The following is a 16,336-nucleotide window of genomic DNA, read 5'->3' on the forward strand; positions in this document are numbered from 1 at the left end:
TCCGAACATTATCGAGATATCGATCCGCTGGTACTATTTATGGTGACAACCATGTAGTTTGTCAGCGGTCCTGGCGCCACCACGGAACGCCGATAACACTACATTACCAAAGTTTTAATGTATTGGCATAATAAACTTCGTTCGTATTTTTTAAAATTTACGAATGCAAATGTTGTTTATGTGTCATATATTCGTGCACACCTTTTCTTCTAAAAAGTTCAAACATAACAGCGTACATTTTATTAAATGTCATTTTGTTGTGTTCGTTATACGCATGTGTGTCGTGCAACGTCGTTTAGTGACTGTTGAAAACGGGCATGTTTTATTTTTGTTAAATCAACGTTTGGTAACTAAATAGTTTGTCAATACCTGTGTGTGGAGTCATTTCAGATACACTTACACAAACCACCATCAGTCATTCCTAGGTCATCGAAATCCCGATGGGAACCAATATACAATATTCGGCCCGTATCGCATACTCGTCTTACCCTGTGGTATTGTTCTGCCTTTCTGGCAATCAATACGCGCAGTTTGAACTCAGAAACCCGAGATTATATCGGTGGAATTTGTTTACCCAACGCTTTGACAACCCTGGTGTTGTTTGCTATGCGTGCGACGCGATCGTGATTACACTTGTGGCGTGGATTGTATATAGCCCGCCCTCTTGAGGTCAGATCACCAAATTGATAACGGGGAACGTTTTTAGTGCATCGCGGCAAGTGATTTTTCGATTTAAATTTTGGGAGGAATGCATTAGACATTTTACTCTCTTTGAACAGCTGCATTTGCTAATATTTCAGTTACTTTACAATCAAAGCCGAATCAAATTTGCACATGTTATCTTAAGCTTGTTTTTGTTATGTCAATCACGTTGTCTTAACGATAAGCCGTAATGTTGATTTTAAGCCAGGATTAAAATAGCTGTCAATTTTGTCAAAGATGTATAGACACACACGATTGATATCACCCTGAACTGTACACTTACATACCATTTTTATTTTCACTCATTTAGGGCAGAGGCGTTCGTGGATATGTAGAGCAAAATGCGCCCTTTTTACACGGTTTTATATTCTCCATTAACAATTGAAATAATCTGTCTGTCAAAACAAAGAACACATTTACGTCTTAACTTATTTCTACCTGTTACGTAACTATTACGTTACGTGAATTTTAGACGATGCAGTTAATCGGTCCGTGGTATGGAGATCAAATTTGTTTTGTGTCTTTTTTTTCTCAGTGGAAGGGCCTGTCTCTTCTTGACACGTCTGGTTTGCACATTACAGCATCCGCATCAAAACGCACGACGTATATATACTAACATCGTTTTTTCCGAAACACATTTAACACCATATCTCAACAATCTGATTGAAATATACATCACTTCACTGTACGATTGTTTTCAGAATGTAGTTTCGTGTCTCGTCTCGTAGTAGAAATACACAGTAGTAGCTTCACCGATCGAGCATATGAGAAACGTACCGGGAAATACCATTGCATCTATGGGAGTGTCTCATGGTAGTATAAGTTTATCAATTGAACTTGATCTGATTAATGTTATTCCCATAATGTAGACTAAAATAATGGTGCCATAATGAATGAGTATGTTATTATAATGTATCTATGGGAGACACCGACACATATAAATGGGAATTATCACTTTGAGTGCTTAGTATAATTTTATCAGTTGAACTTATCTGATTAATGCTATTCCCATAATGCATCATTACCTTAATGTAGACTAAAATAATGGTGCTATAATGAATGAGTATGTTATTATAATGTATTTATGGGAGACACCGACACATATAAATGGGAATTATCACTTTGACTGCTTAGTATAAGTTTATCAGTTGAACTTTATCTGATTAATGCTATACCCATAATGCATCATTACCTTAATGTAGACTAAAATAATGGTGCCATAATGAATGAGTATGTTATTATAATGTATTTATGGGAGACACCGACACATATAAATGGGAATTATCACTTTGACTGCTTAGTATAAGTTTATCAGTTGAACTTGATCTGATTAATGCTATACCCATAATGCATCATTACCTTAATGTAGACTAAAATAATGGTGCCATAATGAATGAGTATGTTATTATAATGTATTTATGGGAGACACCGACACATATAAATGGGAATTATCACTTTGACTGCTTAGTATAAGTTTATCAGTTGAACTTGATCTGATTAATGCTATACCCATAATGCATCATTACCTTAATGTAGAATAAATAATGGTGCCATAATGAATGAGTATGTTATTATAATGTATTTATGGGAGACACCGACACATATAAATGGGAATTATCACTTTGACTGCTTAGTATAAGTTTATCAGTTGAACTTGATCTGATTAATGCTATTCCCATAATGCATCATTACCTTAATGTAGACTAAAATAATGGTGTCATAATGAATGAGTATGTTATTATAATGTATTTATGGGAGACACCGACACATATAAATGGGAATTATCACTTTGACTGCTTAGTATAAGTTTATCAATTGAACTTGATCTGATTTATGCTATTCCCATAATGCATCATTACCTTAATGTAGACTAAAATAATGGTGCCATAATGAATGAGTATGTTATTATAATGTATTTATGGGAGACACCGACACATATAAATGGGAATTATCACTTTGACTGCTTAGTATAAGTTTATCAGTTGAACTTGATCTGATTAATGCTATACCCATAATGCATCATTACCTTAATGTAGACTAAAATAATGGTGCCATAATGAATGAATGTTATTATAATGTATTTATGGGAGACACCGACACATATAAATGGAAATTATCACTTTGACTGCTTAGTATAAGTTTATCAATTGAACTTGATCTGATTTATGCTATTCCCATAATGCATCATTACCTTAATGTAGACTAAAATAATGGTGCCATAATGAATGAGTATGTTATTATAATGTATCTATGGGAGACACCGACACATATAAATGGGAATTATCAGAATTATCACTTTGATTGCTTAGTATAAATTTATCAGTTGAACTTGATCTGATTAATGCTATACCCATAATGCACCATTACCTTAATGTAGACTAAAATAATGGTGCCATAATGAATGAATGTTATTATAATGTATTTATTGTTTACATAAGAATTAAGATAATACATGAAAGAAACAACAAGGTCAAGCTTTACATAAATAGTGTTATCTAAATATTTTTCAGTTATCCTAAATACAAAATATAACACTGATTAGTATATTGTTTTGGTGTCATCATACTGTTTATGTATGCTATGTTATTACATTTAATAAATGAACACATGAAAATGAAGGGGTGCTTTGGGATGAAACATGGACGCAGAAGTTATATTCCATTTCCTGGTAATCAAACATTGGATCTGTAAATCTACCTACGAGAAAAAATGCGTTAAAATGTACCTTGTAGTATGTTTATAGTGACCATATGATCGGAATTTCAACCTACGTCTCGTATACGATAGGAGATATACAACTATTTCGCAGTTTTGAACACACACCACTGTTACAGTTATATCATGTATATACTGTCCGTACTCATCCGTAAAGTTGTGCATGAGTTAGAACGCCATGAACGGAACGTATTAAATATGCCTCGATGAAGGGGCCGGATGTTGGGTAGAGGATGCTGCAACAACTATGCGATGAGTTCATTTGATTACTGTACTGTACGAGTATTCAACATGTGATTACTGTACTGTACGAGTATTCAACATGTGATTACTGTACTGTACGAGTATTCAACATGTGATTTCTGTACTGTACTAGTATTCAACATGTGATTACTGTACTGTAAGAGTATTCAACATGTGATTTCTGTACTGAACTAGTATTCAACATGTGATTTCTGTACTGTACTAGTATTCAACATGTGATTTCTGTACTGTACTAGCATTCAACATGTGATTTCTGTACTGTACTAGTATTCAACATGTGATTACTGTACTGTAAGAGTATTCAACATGTGATTTCTGTACTGTACTAGTATTCAACAGGTGGGTGAATGTCTAGTAGTGTTACAGGATTACTAGTAATTGCTGTGTAGAAGTATGGCTATATTAGATATTCCCAGCGGTGACTGTACAATGTATTATTACAGCACACGACATGACGTAATGTAACAAATGTTCCTTACATTTGATTGGTACGTACGGCATAATTGCCCGGATGACTCTAATGATAATACAAGAAAGACAGGGCGATAACAATGTACACATAAAGGCTTGAAAACTAGACCTATGTCTGCAAGACGAACCCAGGATATTCAAGTGCCTGGAATGGATACCACATATGACACTACAATACCGCGTAATTAAACGTTCAATGTCAAAGCAGGTATTATTACTTGTTGCGGGACTAGGTTGTCCTGTCTTGCAGTGCACCAACATGCCTTGCATTTGGGTTTGCCAAGGAGATGGTATATTACCATGGTAACGGAAATGCATCGTATATCCTGTTAATACAAAGTATATATATAATATAACATTATATATTTTCCTCCTAGTTTAGCGCGTGACCTTAGTCTCACGTACATGCCACATCCAACTTGGTGAGAATATGGCTACATATAAAACGGCAGTTTTGATTTCAGACAAAAAATTGGAGTTACCATGACACATTATAACGCGAAAATAAAATAATTGTAGTTGTTTAAATTTGCTTAACTTAGCATAAGATCAAAAAACAACTTCGGAGAGTTGTTCAGTATTTCATAATAGTTGTATAAACAACTAGAAAGATTTGAATTGATAAAGGACAACTTTACGTAAAGGTCGGCGAACTTTTTTTACAGACAATGAAAGAAAATATTGCCGCATTGTTTGCTTTGTTAGTTTCTAACGTGCGATGGTTTCCGGCCAGTGGACATCACATTCCGGTACCTACCAGAAGATTGGTCAATCGCTTGGATGATGATTAATACTATTGAACACACACAGCAGGTTCACCACAAATCGGAAAGTTATCAAAAGTCGTCGCGCCGCGCATGTGCGCATTTGTGATGATAAACATTGCTTTATCTACCATCCAATGATCTCTTTTTATGGAAATCGTGCAAGAGTACGAAGGTTGAGACGAGCGTAACGTGTACTAATTTCAGCCGATGACTTTTACTATCGTTTCAAATCAAGAGAGAAATTACGTAGTTGTAGATTAGTAATGTACAAGTTTGTATTCGTTGGTTTGCGCAACACTCGAAGTCGCAATCTTTAGTCGTATGAGACCCATATCTCGCACATGCGTGGCGCGACGGATACCACACTTTAAATTTAATACACAGTGAATACTAATAGGCAGGGGTAATGGGAGGAGGCACGGAATTGAAATGCTAATAACTAAACTCTGTGAATAATTGATGGAAATTGAATATAACGATCGAAAAAGTGTAAAGTTTGGGTTCTTGAAACGATTTTGTTTATAGGGAATAATTTTAATTTGATTGACAGCAACTTGTCTATGAATCACTAAGGCATTCTTCGATCGTTGAACGTCGACTGTCGCCTCGTCGCTAGAATGATTCCGTATAAGTGAGACGACTGACCGATGGACAGTCTCGTCACCCGCACGCAGGTGCTTGCATTCCCCAGGCGAGGGGTTTGACAGGTATGTACTACCATGATTGGTCCATACCGTGTCACGTGTTATTTCATATCACGTCGGTCCAATTTGTGATAAAATACACCGTGTCACATGTGTACGACGAACAATTGCAATTATTTCGTTTTGCTGCAATCTGCCACTATGCATTGTTTCACCATGGCAAACACGAGTTTTCAATAAAACAGCAAAGATCCTTTGATGGGGCAAACAACTTCTTCCCTGTACAGCTTACACAGTGTACGTCAGTTTGAGCAATTTCAACATTAACGTCACACATTTGTTTGTCACGTGGCTCTCACCGGGTCGGTGGCGGACGAGGCTAGATGTGACATAGTTTTTTGGCGGCTTTTCGAAAAAAATGCCCGAATTTAATCGGGTAAACGACATTTTCCAGACAGTTCATACTATGATATAGCATTTCGTGTCTTGAAAAGGGGGTCGTCGTTGTTGTTAGCAGCAACAACTGTATTCAGTGAAATGCCCCCTGGACATAAATTTTACAAAAAGTTATTAATACTGTTCACCTTCACCCATTCACCATACATTTGTCGTGTAGTAACGTCGAACGATTCCAATGAATGCAACCTCTTGCTAAACGACCGTCTGATTGAAATTGATGGCGAGTGTCGAGACTTTCCACAACTCTAGGATTGTCCATCATGACTGATGGGGAGGATGAAATGGTTCGTTCCTGGTCCACCAGGGTACAAGAGACAGATGCTCTGAATGCCTGTCTGGGTGCGCTGGAGGGCTATTTACATTAGAAGCGAAGCGCAACGTGAAAACTAGCTATTAGATCAATCAAATTACAGTGATATTGCACCTCCCCCCTCATGGGACTGTAATCTGTCCGCCCCTTTCACATGTCACGCACACAACACACAAAAAAAAACTACTCGTCATTTGAAATCGGGTAGAAAAAAGTTGTACGTACACGAATTTAGAACGCGTCTTATTAGATCGATATTATCTGTTTTTTGTAATTCCACTATTAGTAGTCGAAACAACAACTTGAACAAAACATCGTTGCGATGAAAACAAATCCTACCCCGAGAGGGCGCTCTAAAACACAGCATTGAATTTTGCAGGCGGGAATCTTGGGGTTTGCATGTTCCCATCATCAGAACACAGTCGCGCGACACGGGTATATTGCGAAGAAGCAATGATATAAACCACATAGTATACGGTTAATATCGCGTGAAATAAACAAACTGCGATAGACGAAAAAGATTCCACGCTAGACATGACTGCGTATCTGTTGAGTTATTTTACATGCGAAATGAGAGGTTCGTATTTCCCCGTCACGTTGATGGATAGTTTATACCCACCCCTCTGTCCATTACATTTTGTGTCCTAGTCAGATGATCCACGAACTATTGAACTACATTTTCTCTATCGTTTCATCATTATTGATTGCTCACTCACACATTTGTCAGTCTGTGAATGGGTTTGAGAGGTAGCATGATTTTGAAATGTACTCAGTGTAGTTCAGAAGAATGGCTCCCGAAACTGTTTCTATTGTTTGGGAATGTTTTGGTCAGCAGAACTTCTGGGATTCTCATACATATTATCAGCTTTGTATTAAAGCCTGACCTATATTATATTGCTGCAAGGCTGTTTACATTGGGAAATGAACCACATCGTTGTGACCAGTATAATTGATATGGACACGATACTAGTGTGACCTAAACGATCAGTACGTTGTCTCTCCCATGGGACTCGATAAAACTTTCTTTCTCGTTGTCACGCAATGTGACAGTATAAGCGATTATTACATTGAAATGTCGGGTTTGGGGGGTAATTTAAAGAATAATTTAAATTTGTGTTTGGCGACAGATTGTCGCGGCTAACCGAGACGTCACTATAACCTGTGAAGATCTTGCAACGAGGCTGTCAGCATACGGCTCTGTGTGGTTTAATTTACCGCTAGAGGGAGCGCCGACCCCAAGACAACTAATGGATATTACAGTGCGTAATTACAAGAGCTTGTCGAAATACAATAATAATTGATATAAATAAAGACTTGACGCATAGAGCTGGTTCGAAGTCTTTGTCGGCTGATATAGGTACTCATTAGCATAAAAAGTAGTGACTAGTTTATCATGACAGGGAGCTAGCGTATATACACAGTCACTTGGGGGCTGAAAATCAATAAATACTAATTTTCAAAAAAAAAATCATCCGCTATACGTATATAAATAAACAAGTTGTGAAACACGGCACCTAGTAAATCGACACCCTGTCGTTTTCAAATGTCGATTTATATTTATATACGTATAGCGGATGATTTTTATTGAAAATTAGTATTTATTGATTTTCAGCCCCCAAGTGACTGTGCGTATATAGTCTTCTATCTACTTAATTTACAGGCCATGTTTCAGCCGCGAATATGTAGTTGTAAAGTCTTATGGTCAATGCTTTCAATTAATAATTGAACGCGTAGCACACTCATTTTTGAGCTTCTTAAAAAACACATCGAATTCGAACATATCTACAAATAACTCGCTGCTGTACGCAGAAACAACATGGGTACAATGAAATTAACTACAGTAAGTGTGTTCTATGAGAATCGTGTTACCGGTGACTACTAGTATTTTATAAAGAATGTATTTTTTGAAACTTTCGAGCAGTGCCTGGCTTATAATTTCTTATAATAAACGTTGATGTTGAAAGTCAGCTTTGAAAACTGTCATCGACTCGGGAAACTATGAATAAACATATATTGTAAATTAATAGTATGAGTATTCATTGAACTTCGTGTTCAACGATTGTTCACACTAGTATCAAAACATGGCAACAACTGTGATACTATTTCAATTTCCCAATATGTTGCACTTCTTACTATCAGAAATATATTGTACACTTTTCAGTTTCAAGTATTTTATTTACTCATTGTTATTTTCAACGATTACTAATGCTCTGTCACCTGTCACAATCCTTTCCAAATAACCTCGTATTAAACTAAGTCGTGCCGCCCTCAACGGTAATGTTGAAGCACGCTATCGCGTTACGTCGATGCTGTTCTGGTACTGGTGGGATTGCACGATAACGTATACACGAAGACAACGTGCTGCCAATCACGGCAAGTAATAATAATATGGCATAATTCAGGTCAAAAAGCCTTTGATATTTAATACACTGTACACGATATAGCAACTAAATAAATAACAATATATTTTACAACCTCTATTTATGTTAAATTGCACGACAAAGTGCGATCCTAACGACAACTGTTTTTTGAAGTCAGTGTTTAGTTAAATTTATGAAAAGATGGACAGATTTTTAGTTCTTTATGTAGATAGCGTTTTCGTAGATAGTCCCATGCTGGATATTGGGGTAAGGAATAGTACTCATCCCTGTATTCGTTTATCATCTCATCTCTAGACTCCCTGCCATGCAATTACTTGATGACTACCGCTTTATATTTCTAGAGAATGTCAAAACCTCTTCAAATTCACAAATACATGAAAAAATACAGAATTCTAAGTTAAGCGATGTTTTATAATTCTACAATAAATGATATATAGTGTGCTCAATTGAGAACATGTCAGCACATCATTCGCGTTTTTTTTAGTCCTTGGTTTTAAACTTATTTGCCTTGCCAAAACATTTTTCTAATTTCAGTTCTATTTCAGTTGCCCGGGAATATTTCCCCGCTAGTCTATTTATTATCAGATATACCTCTGATATTACATAACATTTTGTAAGTTTGTTGTAGTAATTGTCCATCATTCCAAGACGCTGAAGCTAATATTTAATACAACATTTCACGTGGTAATAGACATTCGACAGTCCCTCGGTCATATTTTGTTTACTTTTCCGCGTGCATGAAATGCCGTGTTACAATATCAGAAAATATAGTGATGTCGCGAGCATGCAAATAACATACAGCTTATCCATATCATTTGGTAAAATATGTATACCTTAAATGTTGCATCATATTTTCCAATTCATTTGTATAAAACTGAACAGGATTAGTCTTAGACTGAGCATACAGTCTTGTCGACAATCTTTCTAAATAATGAGAAATTCAATTTCATATCTTAGACGCCTTAACATCAATCTGAGAATAGATTAATGTTATGACCAAAGACATCTTTCCCGTCAGACCATCAAGTGACAGTCTAAAGTTGAGACGTTGTCTTGTCTATAGAGTCAAAAAACCTTGTAGACAATACAAGGTGCTGCATTTCGGGGCAGTGGTAGCAGGTCTGTGCTAGAAAACTAAATTCGCAAACACATCATGGCGGTAGAAGTTATACTCTCTTCATCGATCTCGCCCATGCTTGGCCTCCACAAACGCAGGACGAAACGAGATTAATCAACACGATAATTAAATGTATTTAATTTATATACACAAAGTCTTAGTAAACAAAACAGACAACAACTATTGCAACAAGTATTGAGAATATTTCAATATCTATGTTCAATATTGCAAGTTGATATATACATACATAAACGATGTTACAGTATTAGTCATTCGATCAAATAATTGTTGGTACGCACTATTAACTTTGAAGGATGGATGTTCTGCAAAAACAATTTAGTGTGTATATCAATATGCAGTAAAATACAATTGATAACTTAAATATACTCAAAGTTACCCGGACTGCTTCTTTGATTCTTACATTGTTACAAATTCAGTAAAATATCTATAGTACAATTATTATAATAGATCATATAATATGTCTAGCTAAACGTTGTATAAGTTATCTTATCTAACCCTAATCCCAAATGTTCCTTGTTATCTGAGCTATTTTATATTAAATTTTTAGTTGAATATCTGATTATATGTATACGCGAATGACAGTCAGGTCATCCGACAACATAGTCAAAACTGACACCCGACTGCCACCACAGTCAACTGAGTCTATAAAATCGAAGTTTTTTTGGGTTTAATAAACTATTGTATATTACCAAATTGTAAAAACCTGACAACTTTGAAAAGAACAATGATCATATTGTAACCATTTTAAGAATAATGATTTTGGAAACAATTGGTCACGGGTTTTAGCGTGAATATTAGGGAAATTATGAATATTACTTCAATAAATGCAGACAATACAATATTTTGAAGCACTGCGACGCCATGTTAATCACGTGACAACTTCCATTGTACAATAAATTTTAAAATCATCCGATTAGTAATCGTAAATTGTATTATTGCTCAAAATTGCTGACAAAGTTTTGTTAATACTGTAGGCCGTTAATATTACTTGTTTACAATTTGACTAGACTTTCATTCTGCTTTTCCCGTGTATTTTACAAGTAATCAAAACATATGTTTTCTTGAGTCGTTATTCCAATTGATTGCAGAACAAAAAAACAAAAACAAAATGAACACGAGAAGTGAGGTGACCCGGTTCATCGCGTTCGAATTAACATCTGTTATTCATAGTTTAATGTCATCGAAAGTTACTGTAATGTATTTTTGAATATATATACATATGTATATGTTTCATATAAAACATAACATCGATTACTTGGTCGTGTAACCAACATTCACCAAAGGTGACCTGTTAGAACCAACAACAACTCCCACTGAACTAACTCGCCAAACTTAGACCATTCAAACCAAACTTCCGATTGTCGCTCTAAGACTTTACCATCGGAGAATTCGTCATAGGAGTGTCGTTGAAATGTGGGAGAATAGATTTTTTGTAACTCTCGTAAATACTTTTTAATAAAAAAAGAAAATCATTATAATTACATCTGGATGTTATTGGTTCACTAGTTGCCATATACAAATGAAACTGTGTATCTGACAGAAACATATCGGCTGTACTTTAGGAACACGAAACACCGTTCCAAATGTGCGTTGTCAACAAAAAAAGGTTCACATTATGCGTGCGCTGTTCACTAGTTGATCAAAGCTGACTTAGCACGACTTAGCACATTTCTGACCCGATCGTCAAAGAAGGGGCACGCTGCAAGTTAAAATTTATTTGGCGTTATCCATATAGTTTAGCCGTTATACAAATCCAATGACCGTACTGCACCGTATCTATAAGTGCAATCAACTTGACCTCCAAAGCCTGCTTTTAAAGTTAAATGCATGGGCGTGGAATAAAACACGATTAAATCCTTTCTTTGTGAAGAAATGTTGACCAGGCATGTCCAAGTTTACTTTTCGGTGAAGTAGCTTGTTTGAACATGGTGAATTGTTTATGTATCCAGTGTAACGGCACTTGACGCCCCGATGTCCCAGGCCCGAGGCATGTAGACGTCTTGAATACTAGACGTTTGGAGCCACCCTGCGTAGTATTAGTGCTAACGAGTTTTATTCGCAAAGAACCCCTACCTGTTTCTCGTGCCAATCAGACGATTTACGAATATTCAAGTCATTACACAATCTTTAAATTTCTTTCTCGTCAAAGAAAGTGACATAATGGAATGACTTTTGGCGCCGTTGAGCGAGTGTCCGTTCATGTGTTTCTACGGTGTAAACACAAGATGCGTGACGTGTGGTTTATGTCAGCCATTAGCTCAAACACTGCGAAAACCACCAAAACGCCAAGACAGTCGCATGAGCAAAGTTGTGAGAGCGATGATAAAGAAACGAAAACTCACCAAAATAGCACGAGATAATTATGATAAATAGTATTACCAAACCAATCTAAATACTTACATGGGTAAGACAAGCCAAGATCCGAGCAGAAATGCGAGTACAAGCCACGGCAACATCGATACGAGAAAGAATGAACTGACAGCGAAGACGGTCACTATTTATAGTAATATTGGGCCTATACAGAACCACTGTCCTCCAGTCACTGTTGAACTGTCACGGTGATGGAACTATTGTCATGCCGCGCTTTGGAAATTCTCCGTTTAAATCATGCACTTTATGGTGTACATTTCAGCCTATAATTATTGTACGAGTGACGTAAAGAGATAAGTAGACAAACACAAACGCTGCTTTTACTGGTGAATTATATCAATGATGTTAAACAACTCTTCGCATTTTTTTCTTTAAAAATCGCACGAGAAAGCGACTAGAAATTGAATTACTCTTTTTACATTTGGGGATTCTTCTAACATTAACAGTTCGATAAGAAGAACTTGAATTTAGGATCTACGCCATGCAGTAATGATTGTACTTTTTAGTTTAGTTTAGTTTAGTTTAGTTTAGTTTAGTTTAGTTTAGTTTAGTTTAGTTTAGTTTAGTTTAGTTTAGTTTAGTTTAGTTTAGTTTAGTTTAGTCTATGGTTTAAGTTATTTTTGTTGTTGAAACGCAGCTGTGTATTGTGAAAAATATACATGTACATGTATAGAGGGAATTAGTTCTAATGTATGGTAGACTAATTCGATAATATTGATTAGAAACAGCCGAAGCCATCCGACTCGCATTGGGGTGTAGTGTAATCAAGTAACTGGTAACCACACTCCTAAAGTAGCAACTTAGTTCACTATGCCGTCTCTGCGTGGCATATAGGGTTGGTCTGAGCCCATCATTTGTCAGCGGTACCGAGAAAACGCAGACATCGCAGCAGCAGCAGATCATATCTCTTGTATAGAATAATTGTTCGGACATCGTTCACAGCGATTGGCCCATGTTAGGCGTCGTAGATATCGAGTGTTACTGGGTCTCAACAGGTAGCTATTAAGTCGACATGTGACTAATTTGTCACGGCGCTAAAAGCCCGGGCAAATCTACAATGGTGGTGTTGTGCAACGTTTTGGGTTCGTCGCATAAACGTGATTATGGCTTTAATTAATCGCATTTTCCGCATCGTGTTTTCGTCTAGACTTTGCATATTAAGTCGCACAAGTTTTACTGAAGAGTATAACTCTGTCTCAGGCTTAATTATAATGGCGCACGATCCGACATCGTGCGAGTGAAACTCGAGCTTTTGAGGCATCATTTTTGAGTCACATTTTAAACCACAATATAAGTCTGCCTCTTGTTATCTTGTCTGTGAGTTCCACGTGCTTGTTTCCATGGCAACTGTGGTTTGCGCTAAACAGGCTAAACCCCGAGGCCATGCTCTCGGCAATTTTGAAATCCGAAATAACAATGCGAATAGTGGAAAACTGCATTTCTTACCATTTGTTTTTGTAACAAAAATGAAACTTTAATCGGGGGTAACGTCATTATGGCTTCAAATCCAGTATGAGGGTTCAAGGGAGTTCTCATAAGCATACATATTCAATACACTTGTTATATATTACTAAGACAAATGTGTTGTTCGCGACTATCCTCATTTTTTACCAATATCATTTTGATCAACTATTGCAATCAAACATATACTGGAAAGCATGATAGTAAACTTATCGCGACTTACTGGCTTCCAAATTTGTTGACGCAGCGAGGGACAATAACAACAATACACACTGTTTACCTTGAATACCGAATGTAATAGAAATAAACAACAAACACTGAGCATCTAAACGGTATACACATCATCTTCACTTACCTCCGAAATTGTGTTCACGACTTCGTTCGATGTCTGTCGGTCCCAAAGTTTTCTATGTCACGAAGTTATATATATATATATACATATATTTATAGAATGTCCACGGTATATATATATATATATATATATGGGATTTCCACGGTATATAATTCAATTCATCACTATGCCCGCGGCGTTGTTCTTTTCAGAACGTCTCTGGATTTTCTTTTTCATTGCTATCTTCTCATGGCCCCGTTCCCTCCTACAAACATATAGTGAATGGAAGATAGTCGCACTCTTTGTCTAACGCTCCACTGTTAATTGACCCAAAGTGAACTCCTCACAGCGTGAAATCAGAGGCAGGAATCTCTCAAACATAATTCCTTCGATTGAGATGAAAGACTTTGCTCTTTCGACGACTTGTTTATATGGAGCGGGGATAATGGTGACATGTATTGGCGATATCAAGGAGTGGCGTCAAAGGAACACAACGGAGTTAATACAGCACCATGAATTGGGAGTACCGTAGAATGAAACCATTATAAAGTAGGGGGCTACTTCACATATGTTACATCCAAATCCTATTTTAAACAAAATAAAACCTTCTCTCCCGATCGGCCACACGCAGTATGACCCAAACATGATCCATACTGTTCAATATTTAATCGATCATTTTACGCTTGATAATATTTTTTTCGATGGTTATTTCGCATAAATCCGTCACTGCGAACTATATATATATATGATATCCCAGGCTTCGCACAAAGCTAGTTGTTTGTTAATTGTTTGTCTGTTATTGCAAAGCCGTGGGCCAATTTGTTTGTTATTATTAAAAACAAATCTGTCAAGTGACGTGAAAGCAGCGTTTAAAACGACATAACAAGCACCACGCACAATACTGTAAGATTTGTAGAGGAAGAATACGTTTAATGACGAAATTGTCCCATATGAAGGATAAAAATACGCCAGTACCATTCCTTCCACCATGCGCACATTTTTGCCTTCTGGGCATATTGTCATGGCTTCCTTTTAAAGTAACTCGCTGTACACATTTTTTTTGTAAACGCCCATCGCGTCGCCATACCCAACGGACAAGCCGCAAAGTGCCTCATGCCTCATATACGAAGAATAAGAATTAACACAGCATGAGCTTGTCATAATCTTCAATCCCTGCATGATGTCCTGTTTTCACATTCCAGTCATTTCTAGCCCGGTAGACAGGTCAATATTATATAATTGTTAGCCGACCCTCAGATCGTGGGACTATTTTTTGTAATGCTATTAGTGTTTAACGAAGATTCTTTAAAGAACAATTCCCCTCCATCCACCATCCACATAGTAGGTTTCGTTTTAGGGCTTTTTCTTGTTCGCAACAATTCATTTGGAAACCATGATTGGGTTTATATTCGCCATTACATGAGCATTGTACTAACATACCGGTAGTACATTACTTAACCGTGTTTTTGTTTGGCATTGCACAATTATGAACACAATGGATTTCAGCAGTACGCAGAATACAGTACGCAGTCGTTGGAGGAAATAACTACCCAAATACACACGCACAATGAACTAAGAATAAGATCCGTAGCCGTAACTCACTTTTTTTATTTTGGAAAAACTTTGAAATAATTAGTTCAACACTGGCCCCGTTAGCACATTTTCTGTATGCTTGTTTACGTTTGTATTAAACAGTAACATTTATTCTAAGTGCTGACTAACGGACAATAATGAAGTGTACCCAATGTATTCCCTACGTGATTAATTAAAAAGTGATATGTTGCCAGGGTGACAGTCATATCGTTGTTACAGTTAGTTACAATTTCAAATTCATGACTGTTGCTGTGTTGCCAATCATGTTCGTCGTTATTACCGATCAAGTTCAAGCATAAATCTATACTAGAATGCTAGTAGTTAAAGTTATTTTTTGTGGAAAAACTTAAGAAAATAAGAACTACATGTACTAGGATATCTTTCGCATCATTAAATAGTACGTACCAAAAATTCCAAGAGTATGCGAATGATCATCATAAAAATAAACACCCGTCAGTCGTGCAGTACCCACTGTTAATTTGTCTATTTGAATGGTTATTTTTTGTCGCCAAATTCAACGGAATTATACTTTATTTGCTGAATAGTGCGCCTGTAAACTTGAATTATTACCACAGCCAGAATACTCGTACATCGTACATGTCCTGCGATGTTCACAATTCCGCCGGTGATGGCGCCCAACAAAACTGTATTCTCCTGCGAAAACTGCAACATTTGTGTACTAATACAGTGGTGACTATGTGTGTGATTTGGCACACACTCTGTATCTATG

Source organism: Saccoglossus kowalevskii, chromosome 4 (genome assembly GCF_978046115.1).
Source record: "Saccoglossus kowalevskii chromosome 4, keSacKowa6.1, whole genome shotgun sequence".
In the NCBI taxonomy this organism is placed as follows: domain Eukaryota; kingdom Metazoa; phylum Hemichordata; class Enteropneusta; family Harrimaniidae; genus Saccoglossus; species Saccoglossus kowalevskii.